Source organism: Chelonus insularis, unplaced genomic scaffold (assembly GCF_013357705.1).
Source record: "Chelonus insularis isolate UGA/USDA-ARS -01 unplaced genomic scaffold, ASM1335770v1 contig_28_pilon, whole genome shotgun sequence".
Lineage (NCBI taxonomy): Eukaryota > Metazoa > Arthropoda > Insecta > Hymenoptera > Braconidae > Chelonus > Chelonus insularis.
In genome coordinates, this window is record NW_023276469.1 from 551,480 (window position 1) to 574,480 (window position 23,001).

A 23,001-nucleotide genomic window follows, 5' to 3' on the forward strand; every position below is an offset into this window, starting at 1 on the left:
TACCACGCCGGAAAATCTACTAGGCCAGAAAAGTCAAGGAAAGCCTCTGAGTTATTTACATTTTCATATTAACATTAGATTTCCAGCAAAATGTTCTGTAGTTAAACCAAATTTCTTAGCCAAGGAGTCTAAACCAGCATACATAATCACATACAATTTTTTGCTACACAGAATATTTCTTAATAATTAATTAAGCAGTAAAAATAAACGAAATTACAGTAATAGTAGAGGAAGTTTTATTACAAACCAAAACATACACTTAATAAATTATGATAATTTGATAATTTAAAAATTATCATCAGTGCATATACCCTTGTGAATTAATGAATACGAAATATAAATATTTACATTTATTAACATAACAATGATTTTCAATGTTATGTCCGACTAATTTAAATAATTATATTATGTAAAATTAAAACTTTAATGGTGAGACTATGGAGGAAGAGAAAAGGTGATTGCGGGTAGCGTGTAAAGGAGGGGAGGCGTCGGACAGGGCAGGTAGTTTTGCTACGGAGGGAAAAAAAACTTCGTTCCCCCCTTTCTTTGTTGTTTTTTTTTTTTTTTGATAAAGGAAATTTCTTAGGGAACGTTAGAAGAGCCCGCGCTTTTCTCCCCTCTTGCTAGTGATGATTCCCGGTTTAGAGTATGAGGTTGATTGCAAAAAACAAAATTGGAACTTACCTTGGTCCTTAATGCTCGCCAAGAAGGTAATCCTGAACCAGGTACCGGAACGTTGAGAGGTGAGAGCAATGGAAGATGGTTTTATGAATAACTCACACAACACTCCTTTTTTTTGTTCTCTTTTTTTTTTTCTTTATTATTACGTTAATGATAACAATATTTAATTTTCCCAACTTACTTTTATAACTTTGTAACTATACTTAAAATTGATGCCTCGATAGAGAGAATATTCACGTTACTGCGTCTCGACAGAGATTATCGTAACGACTAAGGATAGGAGAAATTTTATTTAGTTCGACGCGATGCTAGATACGCGGCTCGGGAGACTCGTTCTTCAGGATGACGATCTTAAGAGGGATATCGTTTCCCCGCCTCTCTCGAATGCTTCGATGTCGTCGTAGCAGTGATCTTGAGCAGATCCAGAGAGAGCTCCTTGTAGATACTTAGAGCGGTGAGGATAAAGCTAATTATCCCGACTACCTCAAGCGTGCTGCTGATCCAAATCCTGTTTCGTCGTTCTTGTTGATGGTGGAGACCAACTCGGTTCAACTCATTCTCGATCTGGTCCAGACCACTGCCCCAGTTGGCCCGAGCATCGGCTTCTTGCAGATGAAAAGTTGGAGTGTTAATAGACGGTTCTAGGGAGGAGTCTTAGAGTTTTGTTGGAAGGGTCCCGAATGATTTCAGTTTCGCAGATAGCCTGGTTTTACGAAGATTGGACTGCTCGTAACGGTGCGCAGGCCAGGCCGTTATCAGCGGGCGGGCAGTTGGACAGCTCTTCTCCACGGAGAGGTATCTCGACGACGGTCACAAAGATATTACCCACCCGGGTAGCGGTGACACGCGAAATTTTTGAGGAGGTCGATGTGATCAAGCGCTTGCGGCGGGTTCAAGTGTGGCCGCCTCCGTTCCATGTCGTTCAAGGCCACCCGCAGGTGTCCTGCTGGGACGGTGATCGGGTTGAGTATGCCTCTCTTAGCTTTTTCGATGGCTGTGATGGCCTGTTGCATCAGGGAGTTGCGCTGTTGTAGGGTGCGGAAAAGGTGGAGGCCCAGCAACATATAATCGCGCTCCTTTTCGACCATGTGTCTCCAGTGGTCTTGTTGTTTCGAGATCGCAGCGGCGTAGAAAGCTAGCTCATCGATTCTTTTGTTGGTTTGGGCAAGGTCACTCACGAGGAAGTCGACTTCCGTCCGTATGATATGCGTGGCGTCGTTAACTAGGTGGCTGATAGACGCCTGATTTTTGTAAAGGCGGGCAATCTCATTAGAGAAGTGTTCGTAATCATTGTAATCCAGGGTGCCAAACAGCTTTCTGAGTCCCGTTCCAATGAATCCAATCCAGGGTGAACATCGGTTTCGGTCGTTCGAGACGTCCCGGGTAGGGGTGCGCTCGATGACCTGGTACAGTTGATTGCTTAGCCGGGTACCCTCGTCTAATTCGGCCTGAACTGTGCTTTCTTGGAGAGCCGTAGTGCAGAACTGCGGCGAGCAGGTCTCTCGGCAAGTGTCCGAGTAGTTGTTGAATGCCTGGGTGTCTTGACCGTGCGCGTTGATCAGGGCATCCACGACCAGCGTAGAGAGGATTCTCCAGGTTTCGCTTACTAGCTGGACGGACTGGTATTCCCGATAGTATAGGCCAGACTGGTGTTGAAACATTGTAACCCGGTATGAGTCACCAGGGTGAGCGCCAGAACGGTGCAGAAGTAGGACTAGACTCAATAATAGTGGCATGTCTGGAACAGATGGCGAAGTTATTAATGGAAGGGGAGGGGGATTTAGGAGGCACGGACTGGATTGTCCCAACGGCGAGGTTAGCACTAGATGCCCCGTGTAAGCACCTTTGACCGGACTCCTCGGCCAGTATCCAAGGAGCGTTGATGACCCCAACGGTTAATTTCCCCGCTTGACGTTAGTGATGGCCCAGGCAGGTAAGGGGAGCTGCAGGGACAAGGTGGCGAGGTCCTGCGTAATAACCTCGGCCTCATCCTCGTGAGTGAAATCCATTGCCTGGGGGTTAGGAGCAGGAGTGGATACAGGTTGAGCGTCAGTGTTAACCTCGGCTCTGGCGGGAGCTGCTCTGATGTCTAGAATGGATTGCGGGGAATGGTGAGCTCTGCCTCGAGCCGGGACCTCGCGAAGTCCCTGCATGATGGCGGCCTCTTGCAGATGTCTCCGTGTCCTCCTTGCGCGATTCCGACGAGTCCTGGCGGCCGGTGCTATGCGGGATCTGGAGATGGTTGTCTGATTGGCGCGGTGGACCTTCGGTTGCTGGTCCATATCAGCAGCAGGGTGCCTTGGTGATGCTTTGCTGCTGCAGCTGGCTGTTAGAGGTTAGTGACAACTTAGAATAACTTTTCTTTGGTTAGTTACAAGCTGTTTGCGCCATTGAGCAGGGTTAGCACTTAGCCTTACTGGGGGAAGGGAAGGGGGGGGGGAAAGAAGAAGAACACAAATATAGAACATTAACTAATTTTTCGAGTTTATTGGGTTATATTGCGTTATAACCATGTATATGTATAGGAGAAAGGATGTGGAGAGGGGTGAGTCCCGCCGGTAGAGTTCTCATCCCATCAGGGTCCGTAGGCGCGTCTACGTCTACGCTGGCGACTTTCCATTTCCCTTTGATAGTAGTTGAAGCGGACGGAGTCTAGATCTCGCACCAGCTGGTAGATGTCCGACAGCATAGGCTGGAAGTCGTCCGGGCCCTGGCCATGGCGTCCCAGGGAGTCGTATACAACTCGAGTAAGCTGGATGTCTCCCCCGATCAGAGAAGAGAATTGAGGATTGGATAGGTCGACAAATCTGGGAGGGCTGGATAGGGTTTGAGGAGAGTAACAGGACTTAGGTAGAGGCTGATTCCAGGTGTTTCCCGTAAGGAGGGTTTGAGTTTCCACGTCCCGGAGATACGTCCTGGATGTTGGTGGAACGATGGCGGTGGGTGCGGGGGCCAGTGGTTCGTCTTTGATGGTGATTTCATCTTCGAGGCGATGCAGCACTACCCAGGGCCCGGAAGCCCACAGCCGAGGGTCCCTCCAGTATTCCTGGGTCTTGGTGCGATGGATTAAGCCAGACATCCGTCCCTGCCTTTTCGACGAACGAGGAAAGGAAACAAAACCAGTCGATTAGGCCCCGAAATACACTTACTTCGCAGCCCAGTGAGAGATAGCAAGCCATCGGCTGGAGTCAGGAAATCCATTATGATGGAGGGATGCTTAAGATTAGTGAACAGGGTGGAGGTACAGTTTATGAATAACGTCAACCAAGTAGAGTATAAGAAGTTATAAAATTCTATTAAGTATGTGTCGGTTTACAGTTTATCTGTTAGTATATTTGGTGAAACGGAAAAGTGGCCGAGAGGGAAAGGAAAGACAAAGGGGGGGGGGCATCAAGGGGTTTAGTAGTATGATCCTCCATAAAGGCGACGCTCTCTCCGCGCTTGCCTTCGGCGTTGGCAGCGCCAACATCGCTCACAGCGAGAGGGAGCGGGAGCAGAAGGGGAGCTACTGATTCGATTCCATTCCTCCACGAAGTCCGAGAACTCGCTCATCCTCAGTCACTCCGGCGCTGGCCTCGCCCAAAAGTACCGCCCGATTTGCTAGAGGAGGGCTTGAAGAGCTGGCCTCCGTTCCTGGATCGCGCGGGCCAGCGGGGCTAAACCTTCGAGGAAGCGGTCCGTGAGTACAGAGGGTGGTGCGAGCAGCTCGGCCCGCTCGGTTGATGGAACAGGGTCAGGACCCCTTGGAAGTGCTGAAGGTGGTTGGCGGATTACGGCCTGGGCGACTTTTCGTTGCAACTCGAGTTCCTCGTCCGAGGATTCACTCAGGTCGAAGACGATGAGGCTTATCCTTCGGCGTGGCTCCGGCACTATGGCCTGGCGTAGAGGCAGCTCTGGCTTTGGTTGTGCTTCTCGAGGCTGGGTGGGGAAGAGTGGTTCTAATACCACCCAAGGATCGGGCCTTCTCAGTTTAGGATCCAGTTGCCAAGACGAGGTGGTCAATCCTAGACCCTTCCACATTTCCTGGCAAAAGGATGGAGGGGTAAACAGATTATTGTCAGGAGGCGATACAATGAATTGGCTGGAAGTCGTCGGTCTCGTCGATAAGCTTGAAGAGATGAAAGAAAGAACGTCCTGCTTTGGGGAAAGCCGGCATGCATAAGACCTGCTGAGACATCAGAGGGCATACAGGGGAGAGAACGGGAAAGGTGAAGGAAAGGGGTAGGATTCGTACGAAACACACTTATTGATGGCTATTCATGCATACAGAATTAGTAACGAACATTGGCCACTAGGCTAGCATGCAGTTTACAATACTACTGAGCTAGCTGGGTGGGGCCGAATGGCCCGGGTTCCCAGCGGTAGTGCGTGGCACCATTCTTTTCACCCTCTCGGGGTGTTTGACAGAGCGCTTACCCGCTTCCGTTTCCAGAACCACGTTACCACTTTCAGTGAAGCCTACTACCTCAAATGGTCCGGTACAATGTACATCTCACTTACCTTTCCTGGGTTCCTTGTAGATATAGGCGATATCTTCCTTCGCGAATGTTTCGATCAGATCGCTCTTTCGATTTCTCCTTAGCTTTGGTAAGATTGCTTCTCACTAACCTCCGAGCCTCGGAAAGTCTCATTAAGAGGTCCTCGAGAGCTTCGGAGTAGGTGTGGATCTCCGAGAAATCAGGCAGGGTGGTAGGAGCCCGGGTGACCTTTCCGTACAGTAATTCGAACGGAGAGAATTGGGTGGCCGAGTGGACTGTGGTATTATAGTTGAACATGACTATCGGGAAGTATCCATCCCAGTCATGATAAATCGACACAAGCAAGCGTAAGTATTCGACCAAAAGGTGATGAGAGCGCTCCAGGGAACCATTTGACTGCGGGTAGTAGGCGGACGTTAGGACCCTCTTGATTCTGAGAATCTTAGCTAACCGGGACAGGAGTTTGCTAGTAAACGAGGTTCCTCGATCCGATAGGATGACCCTTGGACAACTGTACAGACAAATAAAGTGGGTCACCAGGGCCTCGGCGATAGTGGAGGTGCGAATGTCCGGTAAGGGGACCGCGCAGCAGTATTTCGCCCTTATGGCCTTCCACTGGTGTATCGTGATTCTCCTGAATAATTTCCAGCCGTTGGTCCTCGAGGGGATTTTCTATCTTACCCTGGGTTAGGGTGATCGCCATCGGGCTCGTGGTGAACACGTGGGCCAAGTAAGGGCGAATGTTTACGTGGATCTCGTCACTGCTCTCGGCCATTCGAAATGATCGCACGTTGTAATACTCCAAGGCAAGCCTGAGGTTGTTCAGAGCGAGAAGAATCTGTTCCGACGTGGGTGTGTCGAAGTGATGTTTCTTGACAAACACCGTGAACACTCTGTGCTTGCCAAGAGGGGTGGCGAAAACCTGTCCCACTAGGGGATTTTCCGCTCTAAGGTCATCTACGGATATGTAGTGGAGAGCTTGTAACAGCTTGCTGACAGGTTGAGCAAGCTCACAGTCAGCCGAGAGGAAGTGGACGACGTTATTCCGGGAATACGTGAATCCATCCCGGCTAACGGTTATAGTAACTGCCTGCGAGGGCGTCCGGGGTGGGGGGACGGATTCCGTCGCGATCTCAGGTTCCGGCTTAGAGTCACCGGAAACTCTCCCCTCGAAACCAGAAGTTTCAGGGCGCACGATTACCCCTTGGCTAGCTGGAGCCGGTAACGATGGGGACGGCTGTGTCCCCGTCGCTACCACGGGAGCAGGTGCTTCCTCGCTTCCTCCTGGCTAAAAGGAAGGACTTATGAGAGTTGCTGGGAAACGGTGAGTTAAGATGCTGGAATTAGCGGCAGGACTAGTATTGGCATCGAACGTAGGAAGGGTTGAAGGACGTCCTAGACAGTGACGCAGTAACGAGTCCTGCAGGTTGCGCGTAGAAGTGGAAGGTTGTGGAGTCTCGATGTACTGATACGCGCCCTTGTCCCAGTACGTATCCTGGAACGAAGTGAGGTTCAGCGCCTCTTGGACTGGAGGCACAGGCTGAGGAGACTCAGGTTCCTGATCCTCCCTGTCACTCCCGATGCTCTCATCGGCATCATCCGAGTCCTCTGGGTTTTCGTATTTTTCTTCATTATCCTCCTCATCACGTTCGAGTTCGTTGGTTAGTTCCCGTTGAGAGTCAGCTAGAGTGCTGTTTTCTCTCTCTCTCTCAGAACCCTGTCATACGACTCCAGAGTGGATCTAACACCTTCTATCACCTGTGGCGACACGGGGAGACGTGGATAAGGTACTAGGACCGGCACTCGTCTTCTACCCTGGCTAAGCACCGAGTCTTCCAGGCCCCGAGAAGAGTCAAGAGGAATCGGTGAGGTCTGTGAGTCGTTTGGCTCCGTCGGGAGGCTTACCTCTGGGGCCGTGGCCCCCCCAGTACCCGATCCTGATGGTTCGGGAGTGGGTGGGACCCGCTTGGTGGAGTTGTGTGGGAAGAGCTGGTTGAGGGATGAGTGGATTGCGGACTTGCAGTGTTCCCCTCTTCGCGTTGTTGTCCTTGCATGCGTCTCCTAAGTCTTGACGCTATCGTGTCGGTTACTTGCGGCGTTCTGGGACAGTTTCTACTTCCTGGTGGTCGGCCTCGTTTTCTCGGTTCACCTCCGTTACCGTTGGTGACTGGTAACGCCGTTGGGTTACCGCCGCGTATTAGAAGGGTGGTTGGAGGGGTTAGTAGATGGTCTTCAGGAAGAAAGGATTCGGTGGCCCTTGGGTTTTCATCTTCATTACCGACCGGACGGTCGGGAGGGTTGTACGACAGCGCGTCCACGTAGAGATCACCGACTCTCTTTTTGCATACCGCAGTAAAGCGGAAACCATTTAGTTGCGCCTTCCATTTGGCCACTATTGCGGTTAGCGTGACTGCATCCCTTAGCCAGGCGATACAGCCGCTGTCCGTGTGCACAATGAACGGGTTAGGCTGAAGAAACGGTCGGAAGTGATTGATGCCGTAAGTCAGCGCCAAGCATTCTCGCTCATCGTCGGAGTAGCGCGTTTCAGCGTCCTGGAGGACCCGGAAGGCAAACGCTACATGTCGTAAGTTTCTGGATCGTTTGCCTCCTGCGTCTGTGCCACCGGGGAGGCGTCTGTGGCGAGAATGAAGGTTTTGTTAGGGTCGGGATGATACAGCATGGTTTGCATGAACAATGATGTCGTCTAGGTAGACGAAAAGTTCGGTGCCTTTCAAGCCCGAAAGTACCGAGTCCATCATGCATTGGAACTCGGCCGGAGCATTGATTAGACCAAACGGCATCCGAGTGTATTCCCAGTGTCCGCTGGGAGAGGAGAACGCAGTTTTCGGGCCATCGGCCGGGTCCAGTTCTATTTGGTGAAAACCACTGGCCAGGTCGAAGACGCTCAAGTATTGAGCCCCCCCCCTCCCAATTGGCCGAGGATCGTGGTTATATCAGGAAGAGGGTGCGCATCCCCACTTGTCTTCCCATTAAGTGCGCGGAAGTCAATTACCAGACGCCATCTTTTCCGACCTTTCGAGTCGGCCTTTTTCGGGACTATCCACAGTGGGGGGAGTTATACGGGGAACGGGAGCGCTTGATGGTTTTTTTGGCCTTCATGACGTTTACTTGGGTTTCAATCTCCGCAGCAAGTTCTGGGGGCCAGCGATATCGCTTCACCTTGACAGGCTTGTCGTCGGTGGTTCGAATTCGCACTTCCCTGGCCGTATACTTGCCCACTTTTTCACCCGGGATACTCAAGAGATCGGGGTTTCGGCTTACAAGAGAAATGACATGTCGACGTTCTTGTGGGGTGAGGTAGCTTGGCCATTCGACCTTCCTCACAAGGATGTCAAGTCGAGTACGGGACTCTGAATTGGGCGGTAACTCCTGGCGATCGCCTGGCTCATCTTCCTCGGTGTCTGTAGCTCCGTCATCCGAGAAAGTGACCTCCTCGAGCTCCTGAGGGGAAATCTCGACTTCCTGGGAAGAGTCGGAAGTGTTTATGAGCAGATAGGTGGCGCAGTTGTCCTGGGCGGGGACTACCGCCTCGCCCAGCAACAGGCCCTTACCCAGGTTGACCCGGGGCAAATAGCCCTCGGTAAGTTCGGTTTCCAATAATGGTACCGAGATAATCATGCAGGATAGAGGGGGGATTATATATTGACTCGAAGGTTTACATGTTCGAGAGAAGTAAATGGGTTTGGCCGGGGCGGATTTGAGGACCACGGTCTAATCCGCGTAGGAGATTTCGGCCTTCTGTTAGCAGAACACATCATTGCCGATGATTTCCACCCCCTCGACGGGGATTTCCAGGTCAATAACGTGGGAAGTGATGTCTACCTCGAACATTCGGAGGCAGACGACTCCTATGGTATCCACATGATCCTCGTCAATCCCCCAAAGACGTAGCAGCTGAGTGTGGTCGATGGGAACGCCTGGCCGGAGAGCAACGAGACTAATTAGACTCACATCAGCTCGAGTGTCCAGGAGAAACCCTTGTTCGTTGCCACGAAGGTGAAGTCTTCGGGAAAACACCCGGGGCCCGGGTGACGTGGCGTGGGCACGTTGTACCCATACCTCACGGATCTTAAAGGGGATCGGCCGAACCCCGCAGTTCTTTAATACCATAGTATTAGACCAGTATGAGAGCGTGGCTTGACTCTTGGCCAGGAACGAGTCACCTAAGATAGCTTGATAGGCGCCAAGGGGGCTGGTGGTAATGAAGAATTTGATAGGGGTTTGCCATAGTGTGAGGGTTACCTCACCGCAGACATCAATGCCGTCAGTAAGGCCGCAGACCTGGTCGGTGACAGGGCGGGCCTTAACGCTGTCGTGAAGGCATTGGATGTGGATGAAACTGCGATTGGAGCCAGAGTCAAGAAGAATCTCAAGGGGCTTGAAGAAATATTCGTGTTGGAAAATGGTTACTACCGGGTTTCCGATAGTTACTCCTCCGTCTCTGCCTGAACCGCGAGGGCGGTTTTTAATTCGCCGATAGAGGAGGAGGGATCGGTTTTGAGGGCACCTGCCGCTCCCTCCTGTGGACAGGCGCTCTACGAGTTCAAAGTTTTTTCCAATCTCCCGAGGCGCTTGAGGACCGATTCTAGAGCTTGATTGGGATTTGAAGGGGATTTGAATGGATAAGGAAAGGGAGCAATGGCCGAGGGCTGCTTCAGGGTAGTGGCAAGGGCTTGTATTTGAGTGGTGAGCTCTTTGATTATTCTTTTACAAGCCTCGAGTTCGTTCACGGCGGGTTTAGTTGCAGGGGACGCTCCACGACTGCCTGAAGAAGTGGGCTTAGGTTCCGTGAAAGAGACCTTGCGGATGTTGTCCCCTTCTGCGCGTTTTGAATTCGGCTTAGGTTCGGGTTTGGATTCGGACTCGGATCGGGACCCAGAGGATTTGCTCATGGGTCTAGGAGTAGGGGACCGCGAGGCAGGCCGGCGGCGAGGAGGAAGCGGGAAGAACGCGAACGATCTCTTCTCCTCCCGACGTGATATTCATCATACCTAGAATAGTGAGGCTCTCGGGAGTCTTCCCTGGAATGACCATCCCTGGAGCGGTCCCAGGAGTCGCTGCGGCGTGTCGCGTGAGGATAATAGTCCTCCGTGAAAGGGCTTTGCGCGTAAGACTCACCGCGCACACGCTTATAGAGGTCGTCGAGTGTTAGCTTATGGAGCTCCACACATTGATTAATGAAAATCCGGAGGACTTCAGGAAGGTTGTAGAATAAGACTTTAACAGCAACTTTAGAGAGTCGGGGAAAAGAGCACGATTATCTTGGCTGTCACCCATGACCGACTGAAAAGATGTGGTTAAGAACATGGGCAACGTAACTTTCTTGATTTTGACCGGAAACCATATAAAGGTTTCGGGTGGACGACCATCTCCGTAGAACTCCGGGAGGAAGGAGGCGAAATCTTTCGCCGGAAAGTGTGACCTCTCGATGGCGCTCGTGTTGTTGAGAGTCCTCTCGTGCCATTGGTTCTGCGTGCCAGGGGCGGCCGCGCCAGGATCTCGGTCGTGGCTGGCAGCCCCGTGTTCGTGTTCCCGATCGCTGAAGTTCATTTCCTTACCTTAGAGGGAAACGGCTATCCCAGTAGTGAAGCGGGTTGTGCGCAAGGGAGCTACTTACAAATGTATGCTTAAACGAATAAGGATGGCATGCAGAGAAGCAGGAGGAACACAAAAAGCGTATATTGTCTCGAGCTTGTAGCAAGCGAAAAATGAAAAATAAGGGTACTTAATATTAGCTTATAACTAAACAAATTGATATGAAATAGCGACAAGAATCTTTTCCTGGATAAATATCGGTGTTTAGTCACGGCTTGGGTTGTCAAGGGCCGAAAGATGGCTAGTAGCAATCTGCGGACGCGAGGAAAAAGAGATAGAAGTATCGTTATTGGAGGGTGGATCGACTAACGCGATACTATAAGCTCGATGAGGCCGCGGGTTCACTCGAGTGATTCCTTTCCGTCAGGAAAGGAAGGGGTAAGCCCGCGATGCCGATAGAGTGCTCGAATAAGCTAGAGAGGGTTTATCTCTGGCTATTTAAAATGGTAAGGAAACCCTCAAAACGCTAAGATCTATAAGACAAGGTTTTAAGAAAGGGAGATCCCAGCATCCAGTATCCCGTTACGTTTCTAGATCAGTTAAGGTTTACCGGGATAGCACTTCTCCTACACGATGTTGGCGAAAAGTGGGAGTTTGGCGGACAAATCTTCATGGAAATGTCTCAAAAAAGATGTCTAATCGTCTAAACAGGTTCAAGGATAACCCACTAACTGTTCCACGTAATTTCAGCTATGTAGGCCTTAAGTAGGATCAAGTAGATCTAAAGGAGCTCTTATCCAAAAAGATCGGAAATAGCATGCAGGGCCTACGGAGGATCTATTGCTAATCCTCGCGGAACGCGAGAAAATCGAGAAATACTCCAACTCGCGTTTATCTTGATTAATTGATCAAAGCGGTGCGGATAACAAAAGAGCAGCTCGATTGGCACGGAGGAACTCCGTCAAAACCAAATTTCCCAATACCCTAAAATCTTGGAAAGAAAAGAAGAAAAACAAATTTTATTCATAATAAAATATAATAATCCCTATATTATAATCCCTTTTTTTTGTGTTTTTTTTTTTCTCAACTCCGTCAAAAATGTTAAGCAAAAACGTTAAGTAAATTGACAGTAGCAACAATCCGCGATTAATTAATTCAGAGTAGTGATAATAATATAATGATCATATTATGCCTATATTTTTAAAGCTAATATAGGATTATCGCTATTAGTTAATAATTATTAATATAACCATAAACTCTAATACTAATTAACTAAATATAATATACTTATTAATACTCGATCTGGGATTAATTAATCGTGTTTTTTGGGTTTTTTTTTTTTTCTTTCTTTCGGTGTCGATAATTTAGGGATTTAGGACTGGGAGATGAGGATTTAAAATGTCCTAAAGTATTAACTCGCTGGGAATAATGATATAAGAGCAAGAAAGGAGACAAAAATATCAGTGAGGCCAATCCATTAGAAAGACTGAACTAAAGGAAATGTACGGAGAAAAAGAAGAGAGAGAAAAAAACTTATTTTTATTATAATTAATTATTCACGGGATAGCATACCAGGCGAACTCCCCATAATTGAATTTGCAAGAGGTAAAATCGTGTAAGATTAGAAGTACAAGAATAACCCCCGAATATTACGCGGTAGTTAATTATCAATAAATAAACGAGTTGGTTAAATTGATTTTGTCGCTAAAGAAATAAACAAGGAGGTGATAAAACAATGGGAGGGCGGGGCCGGTTAATGCCCGATGCATGGACGTATGTAGATCGCCGAGCAACTCAAAGAAAGTGGGCGTGGCCTTGCCTTCGAATCTTCAATTTCTCTAAAAGTTGAATAAAGTGACAAGATTTAGTGACCTTTTGAAGCGGAACGTCAAATAAATAATTTATTTAGACTTTAAAATTTCCACCAATGTGATGACGATTATTTTGTAAGATTTTTTTAAAGCGAAAAACTTGAAGTGAATTCCTCGAAGGGCGGGCTTTGACTTGGCCCAGCAAAAATCTGAGTTTGAGCTTTAATAAAGATTCTATAAATTTTAAAAATGGGAGAAATAACTTGTTAATGGTCCTGTGAAACTAATTGAACCAAAGAGGACCTTTTTTGCATTTAATTTTAATGAATTAGAAAAGAAGAAAGAACCCTGGAGGCAGCCTACAGCTGAGAGCAGCGCGATCCGACGGCAACTTTCTTCCGTTTCTAGCGCTGTCGACTTTAAAGGGATTTAAAGATGAAAACTAGGGGGTGAAAGATAGAAATTTTGGGACCAGCAAGGGTCTACACCCCCCCCCCGATTATTATAGAAATAGTTTTCGCCCTCAAAGCTCACTAAACCTTGACAGGTTATTCAAAAGAAAGTCTCGCGACAAGGAAATTCCAAGTCGGCGGGGACTGATTGAATTTTAATTTAAATAAAAATAATATTAAAAGGGGAAAACCGGTTTCGTTTCGTTCGTAGGACTACTGGGGTCGATTCAAAATTCACCAGCGAGCGATTTTATGGGGAAAGATCGCGTAAAACAATAAGATAAGTTGCGGCGAAGCCCCCGTAACTGATAGGCTTAGAGTATTACATCAACTTTAAACCATGCTATCTTATATATAAATATGTTTTATATATCTTATATTTGAAATTTAATAATGATAGATGAATTTAACTGAAAAATAATGTATCTATTTATAACCGCGAGGAAAAGTTTCTTTTCATAAGGAAACAAATCTTTGCAAGAGTAGAGAAGGTCAAGGATTCACATCAAATACCACCAATTAAAACTTTAATGGTGAGGCTATGGAGGAAGAGAAAAGGTGATTGCGGGTAGCGTGTAAAGGAGGGGAGGCGTCGGACAGGGCAGGTAGTTTTGCTACGGAGGGAAAAAAAACTTCGTTCCCCCCTTTCTTTGTTGTGATAAAGGAAATTTCTTAGGGAACGTTAGAAGAGCCCGCGCTTTTCTCCCCTCTTGCTAGTGATGATTCCCGGTTTAGAGTATGAGGTTGATTGCAAAAAACAAAATTGGAACTTACCTTGGTCCTTAATGCTCGCCAAGAAGGTAATCCTGAACCAGGTACCGGAACGTTGAGAGGTGAGAGCAATGGAAGATGGTTTTATGAATAACTCACACAACACTCCTTTTTTTTGTTCTCTTTTTTTTTTCTTTATTATTACGTTAATGATAACAATATTTAATTTTCCCAACTTACTTTTATAACTTTGTAACTATACTTAAAATTGATGCCTCGATAGAGAGAATATTCACGTTACTGCGTCTCGACAGAGATTATCGTAACGACTAAGGATAGGAGAAATTTTATTTAGTTCGACGCGATGCTAGATACGCGGGCCGTCTTGACGGGTCTATGGTCTTCGACGAAAAGCCCTGAGAAGAGCTGTTTGGTCTACGAAGTGGCCGCGTGTAACCAGAGTCGCCGGAAGTAACCCTGCACCGGTTTGAATGTCAGCAGCCGACATAAACAACGACTCAACAAAGTATTGCATTGTAAGGACTGAGTCGTCATTTTATGTGTGCGTGATTTCTGGTGAACTGGAAAGTTTCTCAAGCTGATTAAGCTGGAAAACTCCCAGTCCACAGAACAGAACAGGAAAAAAGCGCACCGTCTGCAGTTTGGGGCCCCGGGCCCTGCCACAAGTCAAAAGGCTTGGAAAAGAGCTGACCATCGTTGATGGAAAAGAAAAATGCTGGTCAGCGGTCTAAATCTTATGCTAAAAGTAAAAGGAAAGAGGAAAGGGAAAGAAGAAGAAAAAAAAGAAAAAAGGGATACGTGGTGGAACGAATATTTAGTCGGACATAACAAAATAATGATAATTATATAATTGATGGGTAGAAATAAATTTAACATTACTGTAATAAATACTATTATTAATATCATTGTTATCTTTACTTTTCGAAGTATAATTGAATAAAACAAGTTTTTTATTTACATTGTTATTTTCCATGCATCAAATAATTATGCGATCTAGAAAATTTAAAATAAAATCAATAAAGACTGCTTTTTCAGTCTGTTGATATATCCGTGCACTCATAAATACCTAACATGTTTGACGCGATTCCACGTTTATTAGCGTATTTTCGGGTATTGCAATGACGAACAATCAAATAATATGAACCCATACGCGAGTAAATTTTTTTATCCCTGGTAAAACAAACCGACAAAAACTTATAATTTCCGACAGATTTCTAATAGACAATGAAGGAAAAGGAATAAAAACGTATCGGGTTTATTGGAAGACCAAAAATGGTTGTATAACTTTTCAATAAGAATTAATTAGAATTCATAAAAGTGAAATAAACTTTTGGTTGATTTTATATGTAAGAATGAATAGTGACAATATGATAAGTTTCAATAAGAAATTATAGGAAATAACATTTTTTAATTACTAAATAAGTTTAATAAGAATGTATCAGAAAAATATTACAAGAAGCAATAAGAATCTATTGGTAAAAGTGATAACTCTTCCTTCTATCCAGTGCTATAAGATTTTGCAAGAACGAATACTATGAAACTTGATAAGAAGCAATAAACAAATAATATTTTTTGATTTCTGAATTGATTTATGAGAAACTATCAGATCGTTCCTTATAAGATCCTATAAGAATTTATTAGTTGATGACGCCGTTATATTCGGTACGATTCTATTGGAATGAATGTAATCAGATTACATAAGAACTTTTTGGTAAATAATTTTATCAACACATCACCTTTTTCATAAGAAACTACAGGACCGTTTCTCATGAGAACGTTTAACAATTGATTAAGCAAGAAAATGTGAATAAGAAAATGTTTTCTCATCGCGATATTGTCCATTCGGCTTTTGCTTTTCAATTGATACAATGTGTTGAGAAAATCTCAACGTTGAATAACCTAACCGTTTAAGAATAGGGATGATTGTGCTGGATCAGAGCAATTAGGAAGTCAGATTTTATAAAAAATATATAATCTTTATTTTCAGCACTAACAGGTACACAATATACACTGTACTGTACAACTTTTTTGTCACTGAATAAAAAGAATGAATGGCTGTAGAGATCACTGAATGTCAATTTCAATCACTGAATTTTAACTAATTGTCTAGAAAATACTCAACTTGGTGTTTTCGGTATTATTGACCTCCCACACGAGCTCAACAAGCTTCTCTAATCAAGAAAATATGATTGTGCACGTGGTGTTAGCCTAACATTGCAATGCAAAATGAATTTAATTGAAGTAGTTGGATTCACAGTGAATTGTCTTGAATTATTAATTGATTTAGTTGTAAAATGAAAAAATGAATGTTTCTGTAGTTTCAGAATGACACTAGCACTAATGATTGACTCGAACAGAAAAGCTTTTAGAGAAATGAATTAGAATGGCGTGTACACGTGAATGAGAACCGAAAAATTATTATTATTATCATATTCTATGGCGTCAAAGCGTTTGCTTTATATAGCCGTAACTCCCTAGTGGGAGATTTCGTGATTTGCAAGTGGTCGACTGGATTAAAGGTGGACATGATAGGTCGGTAACTTATCGGTTGTTGATGAAGATTTTATAATTGGAATCTACACATCTTGAAGTAGTTGCAGATGGCGTGAATTAAGCGTGGAGTGGAGTTTTTAAAAAGCGGATGAATGTCAGATGGAAGTTTGATGGTGGTCTTAGAGAGAGCGTTAAGCAGATGTTGACGTTGAGAGGCGTAGAAAGAGCAGTGATATAAGATATGTTCCAAATCGTGATTGAAGGTTTATTCGATGAAGGGAGTCGTTGAAGTTATAATGATTACTGTGGATTCTGTTGAAGGTTACTATCTCTCTCCTCTTCAGTCTTATATTGTGGAACCAGGGTTTAGGAGAGCCTCGGTAGTAGTGTTTGAAGTAGATGGTACCCTTCCGTAGTCCTTCGGAGGAGAGTAGTGATCTAGTTTTCTGAAGAGTTCTTGATTTGAGGTGGGTGTAGAGGTCGGTATAAGGTATTTTACAATAGATTCTTGTACCAGAGCTTCTGGCTGCGTTGGCAAGAGCATCCACTGTTTTATTTCCGGTGATATTGGAATGGTCGGGGATCCAAATTAGTTTGACGTTAAAAGATGAGTTTAAAAGTTCGTGTAAGGTGTGGACAACCAGGAGGGCGAATGGTGAAGACTGCCATGGTTTAATATGAAGGAAGGATTGAAGGGAACTTTTAGAGTCAGTAAGTATGAAAGCATTGTGGATTTTGCGGGTTTTTATTATAAGCAGGGGTTGAAAGATGGCCATGGCTTCTGCTGTAAAAGTAGAGGCGTAGGAAGAGATTTTAAACTTATATTGAAAGTGCGGATCCGGACAGAACACGGCCAACCCCACAAAAATGCCAGAATCAGTTTTAGAACCGTCAGTGAAAAGCGTTCTATGTTTGTGGGAATTTGTTAGTAATAAGTTAGGTGAATTTTTTGGCAGTTTCGGTTAGATTAATGTTCTTAAAAGCATTGTCTGAAGTGATGTCGATAAATGGTGACAGATCAAATGGTATGCATGAAAACTGGTAGGGAAGAGGGAAAATGCCCTGAAAGACCAGACTTCTGTAGTTCCACGTGCTTTGGGAGGCGTGTGAGAAGAAATTGTCATTAATGTATGAATGGGTTTGGGTTTACGATGCGCTGAGTACATAAGTGATCTGCAGGAGTCGAGAGGGAGGTGTTCGTAAAATGAGGCCGATCGCAGGAGATACCGGCTGGCCAGTTCAAATAATCGGTACCGATAGCTGCGTATTACACTTTTTCCCAGTTAGTAATGAAGGAGGGATTGAAGGTTGAGGGGATGTGGGAACCATATTCCCACTGGCTTCTAATGAGAGACCTATATATGTTAAGGAGTATTGTAAGGTCAGCTCTTCGCCAAGTTGAGCGCAGCATTTTGTTTAGAGACAATTGTAGTGATTTTAAAGCGTTTGAGAAAGAGGAGATAAGGTAGAAGTCATCGGCAAACATTATGAATTTGGAGCCTATATGAATGTGTTAGGGGGGCATCAGAGACGTACAAGTCAAATAAAGAAGGGGCGGGAATAAGGCCTTTCCCAACCCCTCTGTTGACGGTTCTGGGAGCAGATAGTTTGTCGCCAAGAACGAAATGGAGCGACCCAGAGCTGATAAGGTTGTGGAAAAAGAGGCAATAGTTGATAGGTAAACCTTTGGTGTAGAGTTCGGTGATTAAGGTTTTGGGAATGATATGGTCAAAAGCCCCAACCATGTCGAGACTGACTACCGCAGTGACCCCGCGGTTAATGAAGGGGTTTAAGATCTCGGCGTTGAGAATAGCCAACACATCGGCCGTGCTCTGCCCTCTATGGAAACCGTATGTAGTGCTCAAAGGTAAACATTGGCACTAATTAATGATGCTAAAGGCTCCCGCGTGAAAATCTAGGGGGCATTTCCCCAATTTCTAATTATTCCTAGGTGCCGCTTGACCCATGGTCGAGCTGTCATGACACCATCTTCTCTCTCTCCATCCTTGGACGCCGAACAAGGAACACTGACTGTCTCTCTACTGTCGCCCTGCTCCAAAAAGGAACCAAGATTGGTGACTCAGAGAAATCACGTTTTTAGAGGAAGTGCAAGCTTGGGCAGCATCGTTATTTCTTTGCTGGGATCACCGCCACTGCTCATGGTCACAACTCATCAAGTAAAAGGGTTAACATAAAAGATAACCAAAAGGCAGATAAGTACGGTAGAAGATGTTATATATATATATTTTGCTAGGCGAAAAACGTAAAGCCTTAAATCTAGATCGCGTTCGGCATCTATATCAAGCTTAATTGAGTTATCACAACGATTTTCATTTTGATATAATTTATAAATATATGTCGTGACTCGAATTTATGTCGCGGAATCCAGTGTCAAACCTGGATTCATTTTACTATATCTTGTAAATATAAAGCGTCGATAAACCTCAAGATTGTATTATTTTATATGGAGTATTCGGATGAACTAATTTGACAATAAATCTTGCCAACCTTGTATTTATCTTGGATGTTATTTTATTTTTTTTATAAAATATTTGTCACACCACACATATTGAGACTCAGGAAGGCGAAACTCATTTTCTGCCTACCATTGGACTCTGTTCATTATCATCTTCTCGAAAAGTTTGAGAAATCATGGGGCAAAGGTTATTGGTCTGAATTTAGTAGATCCGGGCTTAGGGATAAGGTAGACCAAATGGCTTTTCCAAGCATCGGGATGTATACCGTAGGTGAAGAATTGATTATCACATGACAGTAAGTTCTCTGTTGTGTTTTCAGGGAATTTGTTGATAATATCGTAACTGATTTGATCTAGACCCGGGGTAGACTTTCGCTTGACTTGCTTCATGGCAGAGAGAAGCTCTAATTTACTGAAAGGATCAAGAAGGAAGTGTTGAAGAGGAGAGGTCGAGATTGGGTCAGAAGGCCACGTGGGTCCCAGGGAGATTCGTTGACGAAGGAGGAACGGGTAAACTTCTCCATGAAAGCGGTCATAGCAGCTAGGGTGTTGAGGTTCTGTATTAGGGACGAGTTAGGGAGACGTTTTTGAAAATCTTAATATTCTTTCAAATAGAACCTAGGGGGTAGTTTGGTTGAGAGAGTAGTAGAAATGAGCGTAGCCCTCCCTTTTCGCTTGTTGTTTTTTAAGGGCCAAGTAGCTGTACCAAGTAGGGTGGCATCTAAATTTTTTAAGAACTTGTCTCCGGAGAGAGGCAGCAATAGCGCAGTCCTCGTTCCACCTGGAGGCTGGGGATGTATCTTCTTGGGTCTAGGTTTAGTAGGTGGCATTTTGCTGGCAGCTGAAATTGAGGTGTTGATGAGGTCTGTGATATCAGAATAAGTTGATAGAGCTGTAGAGTCATCGGAGAGTGGCGGGACAGTGGAGCGAGAGAGTAGGGTGGAGAATTTCTGCCAGTCTACTTGAGAAAGGTTGAGTTTGTGGCAAAAACGATTGAAGGTATGCATGAGAACTCCACATTTAATGGAGATAGGGTAGTGGTCACTTCCCATGGAGTCAGGGAGGACTGACCAATTGATGAGAGGAGAGAGTGAAGGCGAGGATAAGGTGATGTCGACCGCAGACGGTCTTTGGTTAGGTCTAGTGCAGCGCGTGGGTTGGCCATCGTTAAGGAAGACTAGGGAATGGCTGATAGCGGTAGAAAATAGAGCATTTCCATTCCTACAGCCTGATACAGAGCCCCAGTAAGTGTGATAGGCATCAAGATCGCCGCCAAAAAGACAGTTAGGGAATTTAGCAAGCTCGAAGAAAATAAGAGACCCGTGAGATGCTGTAGTAAAGGAACCTGGAGCTCTGCAGGCCGAGACGAGGAAGAGGTCCCCCAAGTTGGTGGAAATAGTAACAGCCAGTGTGTCCAGGGAGTCAGGAAAGGTGGGAAAGTCTGGTAGATGTTTGAAGGTTAGGTTTCGCTTAATGGCGACTATAAGTCCACCCCCACAACCGAACATCCGGTCGTTCCTGATTATGTTAAAGTTAGGGAGGGTAAAGTCGGTAGAGGGGAAGAGCCAAGTTTCAGGAAAGAGTAGTACGTCGTAATCTAGTATGACCAGTCCAAGATCGCCTTTTTCATCAAATATGCTGCGGCAATTCCACTGAAGAATTTTTAGGCCACGATCCATGATTGTAGAGTGAGAAAGAGAGTTTAGACGTAATTGAGTGTCTTACGCTCTCAAGAAGTTGGTGACAAGTTTTAAGAAGCTGGTCGACTAATGATGAATGCTTATCGTGAATTTTTAGATCTAGGAGAAATTGGGTAATACCTCATAGGAAATTTGTGAGAAGGCTGATGTTGGCTTCACTAATGATGAGTGAAGATTCTGTAGGGATGGTTATGTCAGGGATACTGTTACTCGAAGAGTTCAGAAGCGTAGGAGGAAGATAGACTATGTGACGACGGAGAGGGGGCTAAAGGGGCTGGTTGGTCAGCTAGAAAGGGGTAATCAGAGAAATAAAAGAAGGAAGAGGGTGGGGGGAGGCTATTGAAGAACGGTTTGATTTGAGCAGGGCTTTTGCTTCAGAGTATGAGATATTGTTTTGGGCAGAAAGTTCATGGATGCTCTTGAGGAAATAGAGTTGTGGGCAGGAAGGTTCCCGAAAATGGTGGGGTCCGCGACAGTTAATACACGTGGGGGGTTTATCAGCTACCGGACAGATCACACCGGAGGGGTGGGCTGATTCATGGCAGCGGTCACATTTAGGGTTTGTGCGGCAGAATTTTTTGGTATGTCCAAAGACAAGGCAATTCGCGCATCTTTTGACTTGGGGAATATAAGGGCGAACAAAATTTCCGAGGATAGGCCTGCGTTTAGATCTTTATCCGATCGGTCTAAGGGTATGTTATTGATAACTCCTTGCCTAGAGGTCCTAAAACTGAGGACAAAAGCTTCTAGACCACATTCTTCGAACTTTTCATGGCCGATCAAGGAGTTTGCCGTTGTTCTCTCTTTAAGGGTAATAACCAGGGTATTACCTATCGGTTTGGACTCGACTAGACTAGTATGTCTGTTTAGAATTTTTAAGATAACCATGGCCGTCTTTGCGATTTTGATTGGATGCCAATCTTTCAATTTAGAGGGAGGTTTGATAAAGATTTGGTAAGGACCGTTGTTGTCGGCAGAGTAAGTATTAGGTGTCTTAGGAGATAGGGATTCGGATTTTTTATCGGGTGAAGCGGAGATAGGGGAAGAGGCAGTATCAACAGACTTACCCACCTACATACCGCCAGCGGAGCGCTGAGAGAGCGTCCTACACCGACCGAGGCCTGAGCGAGGGTTCGAGAACAGAAAAAGAATGGCGACAGGAACTTCATTGGTCAAAATGAAGACTGAAAATTAGTCAAATGAGTGACTAGAATTAGAAATATTGATTATTTGGTCGATTGGTTATAGACCTAGTGCCAAGATGGCCGCCAAAGTTCCTATAAGCTGATAATTCAAACTTGAGAATTGATTAATTCTCAACACAATGCTTAGAATAAGAGAAAGAGTATTTACTATTGGATGGTGGAGGAGTTTAACCTATTAAATAATGCAAAATTCTATTTTAGTTTGATATAAAATTAAAATAATCTTTAAGTCGTATTTTCTGATTCACATCCGTTCATCTTCTAACGGATTTTGTAGGAGTTCAACCTATTAAATAATGCAAAATTCTTTTGCGGCATTGAGAAATAAAGATAAATGTTTTAAGTCTGATTATCCTATTGAATCGATCAATGTTCTATTCAAATCTTTACTTTTATTGCCTATAGAGACTCTTTATTTTCTATAGAAAATAAAGCAATATATATTTATATATAAAATCACTAACTTTTTTTGAGAACCAATCCTATTAGGTTGTGTCAATAGAAAAGTTTTAAATTCTGTAGGTTCGTGATTACCATTTTTATTTCTATTCAGATTTGTATAATAGTATCAGACATTTTTTAAGCAGCAAAAATTTCTTAACTTTTCCTATTCAAATGTGATGTTTCCTATTCAAGTTCTCAAAAAGCCTATAGGATTCAACCATTTCCAATAGGAATTTTTAAGCAGGGAAAGTAATTTTCAAGTATTATTTACCTATTGGAGTCATCTGGATCCTGTAAAAACTGTTTTCTTTTTCACCTACAGAATCAGCAAACTGCATCCTATAGAACGAAGTCATGATAAAAGCATAATCCATTAATTATTATTTCCTTATTAAAACATGTCAGATCCTATTTAAATATATTTCATTATTTTCTCTCGATTAAACGGCAATTCTTTTAATTCTATTTTCTGATTGAATGAACTTTATTCCTATTCAAATTGAATCTGATATTCTATACTATTTTCGTATTTCCGATTCGCTTTCCAAAATTTTATTATCCTATTTGAATCTGTTAATAGGAAAAATCAGAATTCTATGGGTTATAATATTTATCCTCGATTCCGATTAAAATCTATATTTTCCTATTAAACTTCTTTTAAAAGCAAATGTTTGTCTAGCTGCTCTCTAAGAAGAAATTAGTAACTATTCACTCATTCCAAGTGAATATTTCCTTCTTGTAGCACTGCTTAGTGACGCAAAAGAAAATAGTAAAATTTCACTGGTTGAACCAGTGATAAATTAAATTAGTAAATAAGAAATTATATTCAAACATTCATATATACTCGAATACATGTGTATAATTCGATGATGAGAAATTAAATTCATTACTTCTTATTTATTTCATTTATATATATTAATATTCATTAATCAAATGACAATCCAGCTTATCTCATCTTTAAAATATCTATCGA